The sequence below is a fragment of the Danio rerio genome, chromosome 8 (genome assembly GCF_052040795.2).
Source record: "Danio rerio strain M-AB ecotype USA chromosome 8, GRCz13ab, whole genome shotgun sequence".
Lineage (NCBI taxonomy): Eukaryota > Metazoa > Chordata > Actinopteri > Cypriniformes > Danionidae > Danio > Danio rerio.
In genome coordinates, this window is record NC_141028.1 from 19278267 (window position 1) to 19290774 (window position 12508).

The 12508-nt window shown below is 36.6% G+C and overlaps 1 long non-coding RNA gene across 7 annotated transcripts in view; it reads left to right on the plus strand.

Annotated features, from left to right (window-relative positions):
* The window catches only part of LOC137496334 (uncharacterized), a 110538-nt gene that overhangs the window by 15104 nt on the left and 82926 nt on the right, over window positions 1-12508 (plus strand). The window contains exons 3-4 of one of the 7 annotated variants that reach the window (XR_015497782.1): window positions 11204-11381; window positions 11491-11645. The exons of the other annotated variants lie outside the window; for them this stretch is intronic. This is a non-coding gene — a long non-coding RNA (uncharacterized LOC137496334). Of the gene's footprint in view, window positions 1-11203; window positions 11382-11490; window positions 11646-12508 lie in introns of those variants that run through there. 7 annotated transcript variants of the gene reach the window in all.

Here is a 12508-nt window from a genome sequence, read left to right on the forward strand (position 1 = left end):
ATGCGAGTGGGGTTGGGCATGATGTTTTTCAATTTGTTTGATAGAGATGAGTTTAACTCATAGAAGACAGACCGGCCAACGAACTTTTTTAAAGTGATACAGAAGTTTACCTTAGAAAGAAACTTTCAACACAGGCTCATTGGAAATATGTGCTACATTTTTACATGAAACTATAAATATCTGCTTAAACATATGTTTGACTTTCCATTTCTTAACGCTTCTGGGAAGTATGACATCAACAACATTTGTTCCTTTTTACATTAATGATATGTAAAGGGGCTGTAGATGTTAAATAGCCGTTTGGCTAATTTTGACACATGTACATTTCCGTTTTGTTAAAGGGGACCTATTATGCCCCTTTTTACAAGATGTAAAATAAGGCTCCGTTTACACTAATACGTTTTAGAATAAAAATGATCTGCTTCCACACTGGTGACTCACCTAGCATTTCTGAACAACTCTCCATCCACACTGCACACTTGCGCACTTGGGGCCCCTGCGAGGGGGGGGGGGGGGGTGCCGATGTTGGCATGTCTATTTAGGCTAAGTGCAAATAGCGCACCTTGTTGGAATAAGCTAGTTGAGTAATACATCACCGTTTGATTGACAGAGAGAACATAAGTAAAGAGCGCAACAGACAGCAGCGTGAGTGGTGTAGCTCGTAAAGTGCATGGCAACATGTTTTGATGCGATCGATCATGAACCCGGTTCAAATCCAGCGTCTGATAAACACGTTCTTCTTTTTTCCCCCACTACAAATCAGATTTTGCCTAGTCTTCATCACGAGGAAGGCAAGTAGAAATCATAAATAAATTTGTGTAGTATGGAGGACTCATCGAACTGGATTAAACTGGTATTATATCCAAATCATATGCATCATAAGTTTTTAGAAGTTATACATTAAAAATACAATTAAATATACATTTTAGTGCTGCTCCAGTGAACTTAAGTATATTAAAATCCATAAATTTTCACTAATTGTTAGTATTTTTTTTCAAAGTATGCTTTAAATTCTTTAAAAATAAATGAAATCTTTACAAATATATATACTATTTACTTTATAAATGCGGACATTATAGATTCATTTTATTTAAAAAATATTATATTATTCTTAATATTATTTTAATTCAACTATAGCGGCCAGGTAGTGGGCCCACAAGGCATTGTGCCCAGGGGTCTCTGAATTCTTAATCCGGGCCTTGTGACCACACATACACACACTCTGTGCACTACAACGATGAGAGCTGTGCACGTCAGACTGCTCATCAAGGATCTACCACTGGATCTAAACTCACTGTATTTGTTAAACGTGATATTTAATTCATCTTGTCTCTATCTAACAACATATTCTCAGACTTTAGTTTTTTTAATCTATTGTTCTCAGGTAAAGTGTTTTGGCTGAGCTCAAAGATAAGTTAATATATTAATTTATGTAACCGCGGACACTGATTCTGCACATTTGATTGATTGCTTGCATTTATTTTCTATATTGTATAAACTTATTGTACGTTATACTTTTATAATGGCCATTTTTATATTATTCAGCAAAAGAGAGGGTGTGTTTCATATTTTTTTACTGAAACTGAAAGGAGGCAGTAATGTTATAGGCTGCATTATGTTATAAATATCCATACAGTGAAATTCATGTTTATGTAAATATGAAGCTACATGACGCCTCAACATTTTTGGTGTCTGTTAAGTTGCTAATATGAAAATGAAAATAGGCAGTTCCTTATATCATGTTTTCATTTTATTGTTAAGAAAGTGAAACAATGTTGAAAGGAAGACGTGAATAAGGTTGTAAAGTACACTGTTCCCTTTGAATATTTACCCGACATGTCCTCAGGAGTTTTTTTTTCCATTGCAAACTTGCGAAGTCTAAACTCACAAGGAGAGGATACAAGACTGAACTGTGTGTACGCTATTCTTAATATTGAGGAAAAAGCCCCAATCAGATAGGTGAATGTCTGCAGACCTGCGTCCCTTTTCAGATGTCTCCGTTTTCCCCCATCCACACTGAGACAGAGCAGCAGCATTTTAGAATGAAAACGGCCTCTTCAGCATATTCAAAATGCTCCATTTTCAGCATTTGAAAACTACGGCGTAGTGTGGACAGATGGCGTAACAGTAGCAAAACTTATGCGTTTTAAAACTAAAACATATTAATGTAAACAGGGCCTAAATCTCTGATGTCTCTAGAGTGTGTATGTGAAGTTTTGACTCAAAATAACCCAAAAATAACTCTTTGAAACTGGTCCATTTTAGGCTTTGATCCAAATTGTGCCATTTTTGTGACTTCCCAGCAAACAATTTTGTGTTTAATAGACATCTATCTAAATGTAGATAGCTCGGCTAAAACAAGGCTAAACTTGAGCTGTCCGTAAAAATCTAATAGATGTCTAAGAATAGCCCAAAACTAGACTAGTCATCAAATAGACAGATTAAACAGACTTAATATTCGTAGTCATTCATTTCTGTTTATTTGATGACTAGTCTAGTTTTAGCCTTTTCTTAGACGTCTATAGATTTTCACTGACAGCCCAAATTTAACCATTGTTTTAGCCAAGACGACTTTGTTTAGACGTCTATTAAACATCTTTTAGACATCTTTTAAAAACAAAAAATGCTTGCTGGGTTACTATAAATTCAAATGAGATGCTCTTTTCGAAAGAGGGAGGAGCTACAAGCGCCTGTCAGCATAGCGACAGGTTTAGGGTTAATGTTATCTCTGAAAAACTGAAAATGTAAACAGAAGTGGCTCTGAAGAAGGCAGTCTATGGAGACTACAGTGTTCATTTGTGCATCTTAAAACTCCACATTTATGATCCTTATTATCTTAAGCAGTTGACAGCGGCTGCTTCTTACTCAGGGCTGTTTATGCTAATGAGGGAAAGATTGTCAATAATGGGTGTGGCTTTTCCCCTCTGAGGACATTTACAAAGGGAGAATGTCAATCAAAGTGTTTCTGCAGTTTTTCTCAAATAGGATTTAGGCATGGGACGATAACCGTTTCCGAGGTAAAATGTGTTTTTGAAACTAATAAAGACAGCAGAAGTCTATGATTTATTTAAATTATTTAGCCTAACATGTTTACTACTCAAAAAATGTTTCTCAAAATAAAATATATTGTGTTCAAAGGTTGGTAAATGTTTCTTTTTAATTTTTATTTTTTTATCAGACATTTTAAAAGAATATATTTTAGAGAAGTAATCACAATACAGTGAAACCGTGATGTTTTTATCCAAGGTTATCATACCGTCTTACCGGTCTACGTACAGTTCAGTTCAGCTCACTATGTACAGTGTTGTACTTGTGCTGCAGAGAGCTGGATGATGTGACAGCAGCCATTTTTCTGCAGACATGGAGACTGCACACCAGCTTATTGGTTAAGAGGAGACAGAGAGATAGAGTCAGTTATGCGAAGAGTGATTAGGAGGCCATGATCGACAGAGACCAGCGGGCAAATTTGACCAGGCCATCACTACACTGGGGCGTTGGAGCCCACACAGAGTGCAGGTTGAGCACCCCCTGTTGGTCTCACTAACACTTCTTCCAGCAGCAACCGTTTCACATTTGGTCTTCCATCCAGGTAATAATCAGACACAGTCCAGCTTATGTTCAACGGGCGACCATGTGAGAGCTAGAGCTTGGATAGCTGCCGTTAATTTCAGTTTTCATAATTTTTGTTGTGAAGTTTCAAATTGATACAGGAGTAATAAAACACATTACAATTCTTATATGGAACATTCTAATGCAGGGGTGACCAAACCTGTTCCCAGAGATCAACCCTGATCAAACGCATGTTCCCGCATTATTCAATTAATGATTCACTAATCAGACGATTCCTAAGCCACTATAAATACCCTAAGTTCCATATAACAGCCATCTTCATTTTGATGAATCCCCCCTTTCACCTCTACTGTGGCCCAGTGGTTAGCACTATTGCCTCACAGCAAAAACGTCACTGGTTCTAGTCCTTACCAAGCCAGCTATCATTTCTGTGCAGTTTACACATTCTCCCGGTGCTCATGTGGGTTTCCCCCAGGTTCCCCGGTTTTCTTCCACCATCCAAAAACATGCAACTTAAGTTAATTGACCAATCCAAATTGGCACATTAGACATGTACCTAGTAAGTAGTTACCTCTTAAGAGCAATCACTATCTGTTCATTGGCTACTACAGCAGGGAAGTTCTCAAGATCTCCCCTCTCGCCCTGCAAATGGGAGGGAGCTCTGGGCTCGAGGATCTTCTGAGCTCAGGGCTCTCTCCTGGGACAGCATGCCAAACAAGCTCATCAACAATCATCAATAATCAACAATCATGCAAGTGTGAACTCTTGAAATACACTACAGGCAATTTAGCTTACCTAATTTACCTGTACCACATGTCTTTGGACTGTGGGGGAAACCAGAGCAAAAGGAGAAAACCCACACAAACATGGGGAGAACATGCAAACTTCACACAGAAACGCCAACTGGCCCAGCCGGGGCTAGAACCAGCGACCTTCTGGCTGTAAGGCAATTGTGCTACCCACTGTGCCATCGTGCTGCCTTTCTCCATCTGTGTTTCATGGAAAAGTAACAGGTTTGGAACAAGATGAAGTAATAGCAAAATGTTCATAATTGACTGAACTATTCCTTTGCTTTTATTCATATTCCAATAAATCCTGTGCTTTCTAGTGCAGTGGCTTTTAAATAAAGAGAGAAGCTCCCACACACACGCACACACACTCATCCACAAATACAGACATAGAGTCACGCCGCCCCCGTCCCAGTCCGTCTGACGCCCACGAGGCCCCCCTGCTGTGCCTCCTCCTGCGAGCTTGGCTCTTGCTTTCTGAAGCCAGTGGGAGGCTCTTTCATCTTCATCTCACCAGCGGGCACCGCACTGCCAGCCTGGCATAATCAGCCTGGTGCTGACATTTTAGCATCTCTTTTAGCCGGTCTGTTATTCCTCTCCACCTGATGTCTCTCTGTCTCACTCTGGGTCACCAGCCCTTCAGCAGGAAAAACAATAGAAACCTGCTAATTTTGTCAGAGCCGCGGCCTCGCACTTGAGCTCCAGACATGCTGAGATGAGAGAGATGAGAGCTTTAAATCTGACCCGTGTCAGATCAAGAGACTTCCTCCAATTCCCTTTCCTCAATTTCCATTTATATAAATAGAAATATCAGCATTCATACATTTGGTGTAAAACCTGTGTACAAATTTATTTCATGTAAATTTACTAAAAATACTAAAAAATTGTTTTCATTTATTTGCAAGCGAGAAGCAAAAGTCGTCTTATAATTATACATAATACAGTAAATATTTAAATGACACTGTTTGAATTTCTTGTATGACTTTTTTTTTTTACATATTAATCTTTTTTTTATGGGGCGACAAGGTGACTCAGTGGTTAGCACTGTCGCCTCACAGCAAGAAGGTCGCTGGTACTGACTTTGAGTACTGACTGGGCCAATTGGCATTTCTGTGTGGAGTTTGCATGTTCTACCTGTGTTCCAGGTGCTCTGGTTTCCCCCACAGTCCAAAGACATGCGCTGTAGGTGATTTGATTAAACTAAATTTGCCGTAGTGTATGTGTGTGCATGTGAGAGTGTATGAATGTTTTCCAGTACTGGGTTGCAGCTGGAAGGGCATCTGCTGAAAAAAAAAAAAATTTAAATCACAAAATATAAAAAAAGGTATGGAATGTTGATATTTGTTGAGGTATCATCTCTAAGTTGGACATTCAGCATTGTGAAAACACTAGTTACAGTTATTGTAAAGATTTTTGTTTGTGTCAAAAGCAGTATGGGTGATTCTATTGCATGTATAGTTGACATTTTAAAATGTTAAGGAATAAAACTTTAAAAACAGCAATTTTTCCAGTATCTTATTGAAAGCATATTTAACATTCATAATACAGCTTTTGGATGAATTTAGTAATGTGTAGAAATAACAATAAATGTTCGCAAGAAAAATTCTTCAGTTACTGAATTAACCGTAACAATGCTATACTGTGTATATATGAAGTTGAAGTCAGAATTATTTGCCGCCCCCCCCCCTTTTTACATTTTTATTTATTTATTTATTTATTTAATTTTTAAATATTTGCCAAACGATGATTAACAGGGAAATTTTCACATTATGTCTAATAATATTTTTTTCTTCAGGAGAAAGTCTTATTTGTTTTATTTTGGCTAAAATAAAAGCAGTTTTTCATTTAAAAAAAATATTTAAGGTCAAAATTATTAGCCCCTTTAAGCTCATTTTATTTTTGATCGTCTACAGAGCTGCCTAGTTAATCTAATTAACCTAGTTAAGCCTTTAAATGTCACTTTAAGCTGTATAGAAGTGTCTTGAAAAATATCTAGTTAAATATTATTTACTGTCATCATGGCAAAGATAAAATAAATCCGTTATTAGAAATGAGTTATTAAAAAAAATTATGTTTAGAAATGTGTTGAAAAAAACTGAAAAAATAGGGGGGCTATTAATTCAAGGGGGCTAATAATTCTGACTTCAACTGTATATATTCTTATATAGTTTGGCCCACCTGGAAAGTCACTTGACCCACCCTAAAGTTCCAAGCTGGAGCTGGGCCTGGCCAATACTATGTAATAAGTAGCTGAAATAAGCACAAATGTCAGGACGTTGAAACATTTTAAGGGCTCCAAAATCACCCCAGACCCCGCAGGGTTAGAACACTGGTATTGTGTTGTTCAAAACTGAATATAAATATGTGAACTGTTAATGACCAGATATTTTTACTCCCCCGTTCATCCCTGAGAAACACTTTTTGCAGTAGCTTGTCTACACACAACTATCGCTTGACTTCAGAAACCATCATGACTGCGGTTTGTTTGTGTGTGGTGAAATCCATCTCAACTTTTACACATCTCTCATTCTCGGTTTCATTTAAAACCAGCGATGCTTTTAGAATCCTCGTTTTTTTTTTCTTTATCCTGTAAAGCTCCAAGCCCACAGTATGGCAGGATCTGTAACCCAACTACAGGCAGGTTCTCCAGACTAACACGTTCATACACTCACAGCCACAGTGGGAGTTTAATGGCTGCTAACCGAAGCCCAGAGGAGCCGCACCCTCATACTGTGGGATGCAACAGGAAAAAGAAATGAGTGCTGGGGAATCACTAACTGTGGGAAACTGTTTACTTATCTTCTCTATGTGATCGCTTTCCATCTGGGATGAAAAGCCTCTTAATTGAAATGTTTTAGAGACAAGGTGAATGCATATTTTCTATTAAAAAAACATGACATGTCTTGACTTGAATATACAACTATGATAAATACACTAGAGACCACTGACGTGTTTTTTTATTTTTAGGTTGCCTTTTAAAATGTGGTAGGGGGCAACAGATGAAAAATAGCCCTTGTGGCTAACTCTGGCTTATTTACAGTTCTACTGTTTATCAATGAGCATTGTCCCTGTTGAATAAAATAAATTCAAATATCATCTAATTAATAGGGTTCTCAGTTTATTAGTAGGGTTCCTGTTCATTTTTTGCTGCAAGCATACTTGAAAGTTTGTTTATGTTTCACATAAAGTTGCTCCAGGCTAATCTCACTGAAGCAGAACTAGCCGCCATCTGTAAAGTGATGTAAAATGGTGTCTCGCTGAAGTCAGGGTTCTTTGATCTGTAATGTTGTGTAATGTAATGTAACATGTATTTATAGAGCGCATTTACATGTATGGTCATACACCCAAAGCTCTTCACAATCACGATCTCTCCACACCACCACCAGTGTGTAGCATCCACTTGGATGATGCGACAGCAGCCACAGGACAACGGTGCCAGTGCACTCACCACACACCAGCTATAGGGGAAGTGGAGAGACTGTGATAGAGCCAATTTGGTGGATGGGGATGTTTGGGAGGCCATGATGGTAAGGGCTGAGAGGGAATTTGGCCAGGGCACCGGGGTTACACCCCTACTTTTTAAGAGAAGTGCCATCGGATTTTTAATGACCACGAAGAGTCAAGACCTCGGTTTAACTTCTCATTTAAAAGACGGCACCCACTGACAGTATAGTGTCCCCTTCACTTTTACTGGGGCGTTAGGACTCACACAGACCACTGGCCTCACTAACACTAGTTCCTACAGCAACCTAGTTTTCTCATGTGGTCTCCCATTCAGGTGCTTCAGTGAGAAACCGTCTTGAGCTGTAGGGTGATATGGCTGTGACGGGGTGATATGATATAAGGTGTTATGATATGATGTGGATGATATGATATGGCTCTGCCTCAAATTCACAAGTTAGACGTCCGACTTCTAACACCATTCAAGGCGTTATTTACCAATAGGAAATAGGAAGAATTCCCAGTTCCAAGTTGTCTGGAAATGTCGCATTATTTAAAATGAACCACAAAAACACAGCGATTGCACCAGAGTCTAGTTTAATTGAATCAAACCTGTCGCTCTCAGGGATCAGTCACAGCGGGACATCTTTCAGCATTAGACAGTGCTGTTTGTTCACCCTTTTTGCTTGTGATGGGGCTACCAGAGAACACCTGGGATTTTTTGGGCCTAAATTTTCCAGCTTGATACTCTATTAAAGACCACTGGTGAATGACAGCTATTAAAGAATCAGTATGTGGAACAGCCGTCACCCCATCATAGCACTTACAGGATACAGGTATAAATCAAAGTTCAGCTTCACTGCTCTTCAACGCTATGCCAAAGCTTTGTACATGTTAAAGGGGTGAATATCTGGCATTACAATACCCTTTGTACAGACCAGTTAAATAAATAATGAAATAAATATGGGTGATGCGGTGGCATAGTGGGTTGTGCTGTCACTTCACAGTAAAAAGGTTGCTGGTTTGAGCCTCAGCTGGGTCAGTTTGCATTTCTGTGTGGAGTTAGCATGTTCTCCCTGTGTTGGCGTGGGTTTCCTCCGGGTGCTCCGGTTTCCCCCACAATCCAAATTCTATAGGTGAATTGGGTAGGCTAAATTGTCTGTAGTGTATGTGTGTGAATGAGAGTGTATGGGTGTTACCCATATATGCATAAAAAACATATGCTGAATAAGTTTGCGGTTCACTCATCTGTGGCGACCCCTAATTAATAAAGGGACTAAGCACAAATAAAAATGAATAAATATTCAAAACATGGTTAAGATTTTGGGGGGTTATTGATCAAAATAGACAACAAGGAGGAGCTGTTAGTAAATGTAATATTCTGATTCTGTGTGAATATTCTGTGTGAGCTTATGCTCATCAATGATTTTCTTTTGACCTAGTAGCATCTAGATTGACAGCACAAGGACTGATAATGCTTTAGGTTTGTAGTCATTTCTATGGGTATTTCCCATCCCATCTCTCAGGCTTCGTCTGAATGGAGTGTATTGGGCCAGATATTTAGTCACACACAGGGTCAACTGTAATCGACTTCTGCTTATCCCTCGAGGTCCACTGATTCAATGATGCCATCACTGTTCAATGACACGTTCAAAATGGCACGGTTTCTCATTCCAACAAGAAACATCCATCTAGATCTTGAGGAAACAAAACAAGACTGGACAACTTAAGGACAACTCACCAACTTTAAATGAATTTAATATTACTAATGCGTTGATTTTGCTTTAGCCTAGTTCTTTTAATGTTTAATATTATTCTTTATATATGGCCTCAACTGTTATGTTTAATACATAATTTATTGTTTAATCATGTTTTTTTTTGTAGTTCGCGTTTGTGAATTATTTTAAATAGGCTGACACTTTTTTTTTTCAAAATAGCCTAGGCTACATTCTCACATTTTTAGTGAAAGATATAGGAGTCAATAAGAGTTTCTTTTTGTATTCATGTACTGTTTTACTGTTTGATAGGATGTCTAAATAATTGAGATGACCAATCAAAGGAAAGTAGTCGAGGTTTACAGTTCACAGAATCAGATGGCGAATTCTGCATTATTGCATGCTACTATTTTATGATAAAAATGACTGACATTAATATCAACTTATGCAAATCAATCAGTTTAATCACTTTTTTCCCTTAAACTTTAGGGTGTTGCTTTGAAAATTGTATAGGTCTAAACTAAATTTGACAAGATGAGGGATTTTTGACAAACCTATAGATTCAGTGGTCACTTTGTTTTGATGGTTCGTTTGTTGAAGTTAAATTGCATTGCATCTACATGCCAACTAATTCTCACTAGATTATAAGTAGACTGTTAGGTTGGGGTTAGGGTTAGTGTAAGATGACATGTACTTGCAAAGTTTCTTATAGTCAAATAAATATCTTTTAAAGAAGCAGGATCAACAGATATTAAGCAGACAGTCTGATAATAAAATGGACCATCATGGATAGAGTGTTACCAATTCAGTTATTACCCAAGTAAAATTGTACATACATTTAAAAATATTAGTATTTCAAACACATAGGATTCCTTTTGAAATAGTCTTGTTAATAATAGAAGTTAATTTATAATTAAAATCTATTTATTAAATGAATTTCATTTTTTTATATGCAAAAAGGTACACAAATTGGGATCATACAAATACAAAGAAAAAGAAACATCAACAAAAACAACAAAAAGCAAAAACAGCAACAATACAGTCAGGTACTGGCAGATGCGTGTATGTGTATATATATATATATATATATATATATATATATATATATATATATATATATATATATATATATATATATGTATGTATGTATGTATGTATAAATAAATATATATATACATATATATGTGTGTGTGTGTGTGCACGTGCGTGCGTGCGTGCGTGTAAAGGTAACTTGGTGGACAGGTCAGAGTACATACATAAGGGTCAATAACAGTCAATAAATTATGAAATGAATTTAGAAAGCATCTTCATCTTACAGAGTGCCTGAAAGTTGTAACTGTATTGTAGCTTAGCAGGATAGGTTTGGAGACTTTGAGTTTGACATAGTTTGTTCTGGATCATGCTGAGATCAGATATTTGTATGACAGACTCCTGTACGTTCAAAAGTAATGCATTATAACTATTATTGGAAAAATAATGTTTGGAAATGTAAAATGATATTTCCTATCATTCTGTGATCAACGATATAGAAATGACTGGTGGCTTAGGATTTTTCCACAGTGCTGTGTACCGTGTTTAAAAAAAGTTTTACAATTAATTACAATTAATTCTAAATGTCAAATGGTGGATAAAAAAATACAATTTATGATTAAATAATTATATAATTATATAATTTCAACTTTTTCCCAGAGATGGTTTGCGGCTGGAAGGGCATCCGCTGCGTAAAAACTTGCAGGATGAGTTGGCGGTTCATTCTGCTGTGGCGACCCCGGAATAATAAAGGAACTAATCCGACAAGACAATAAATGAATGAATGAATAAATGAATGAATGATTCATAATTTCAACTTGGCGACACAGTGGCTAAGGTTAGCACTTGTCAAATCACAGCAAGAATGTTAATTCTTAATAATAATAATTTTGCATTTTTGTGTGGAGATTGCATGTTCTCCCCATGTTGGCATGGGTTTCTTCCAGGTGCTCCAGTTTGCCCCACAGTCCAAAGACATGCGCTATAGGTGAATTGTACTGGGTTGGAGCTGGAAGGACACCCGCTGTGTAAAACATACTGGCTAAGTTGGCTGTTCATTCTGCTGTGGCGACCCTTGATGAATAAAGTGACTAAGCTGAAGTAAAATTAATGAATTTAATCATTTTAAATGTATTTACATTGTTTTTCTAATTACTTTGTCTAAAAAGTAACTTAAATCATTGTATTACTTGAGTAAATACTATACATAAATGTCAATGCATAAACAATAGAAACTGTGCGACAAACAGGTTTATGTTTTGTATTTGCATTTAAATTATATTTAAATATATTTATTATATACTTTAAATATGTTATTACATTTCTATTTTATAAACTTTTGTTAATAATAAAAACATGTTTTTATAAAAACAACAGAATGTTTTAATGACACCATATTTCCCTTTTTGTGTGTGTGTGTGCATGCGCGTGTTTGTGTGTATTGGCATGAATTTAAATTTCATTGTTTATTATTCATGTGCAGTTGTTGGACAAATTAAAAATCCTTTAGTTAAATTAGTTTCATTTTCAATCATTTATAATTATGTTAATATGCAAAATATCCGAAAAGCAAAAATATAAATATTTACAACTCCTCTGCTTCTCTGAATTGATATACTTTATATTGTCGTGAACTCATTTCTAAATAGTTTTTTTAATTAAAATATGAAGTCAATAAATGTTCTTTAGATGAAAAAAAATAAGTATTTTTCTAAATACATAGTGTGCTTCTCTGAACTGACTGTTTATGCAATTTATTTTATGCCCAGTATTTAAAGCAAGTATATTATAAGTAACTGTAATTAAATGACCTAAAAATGAAAAATAGTTTTTTACTTTAGTTTTTCAGCAGATTTGATCACAATATCTAGTTACTTTTTAACTAATTACACCCTGTGCTGTATATGATAATGTTTCATTTTGATAATATGAATTTCCCTCTATGCACTTGAAGTACCTGTGCCT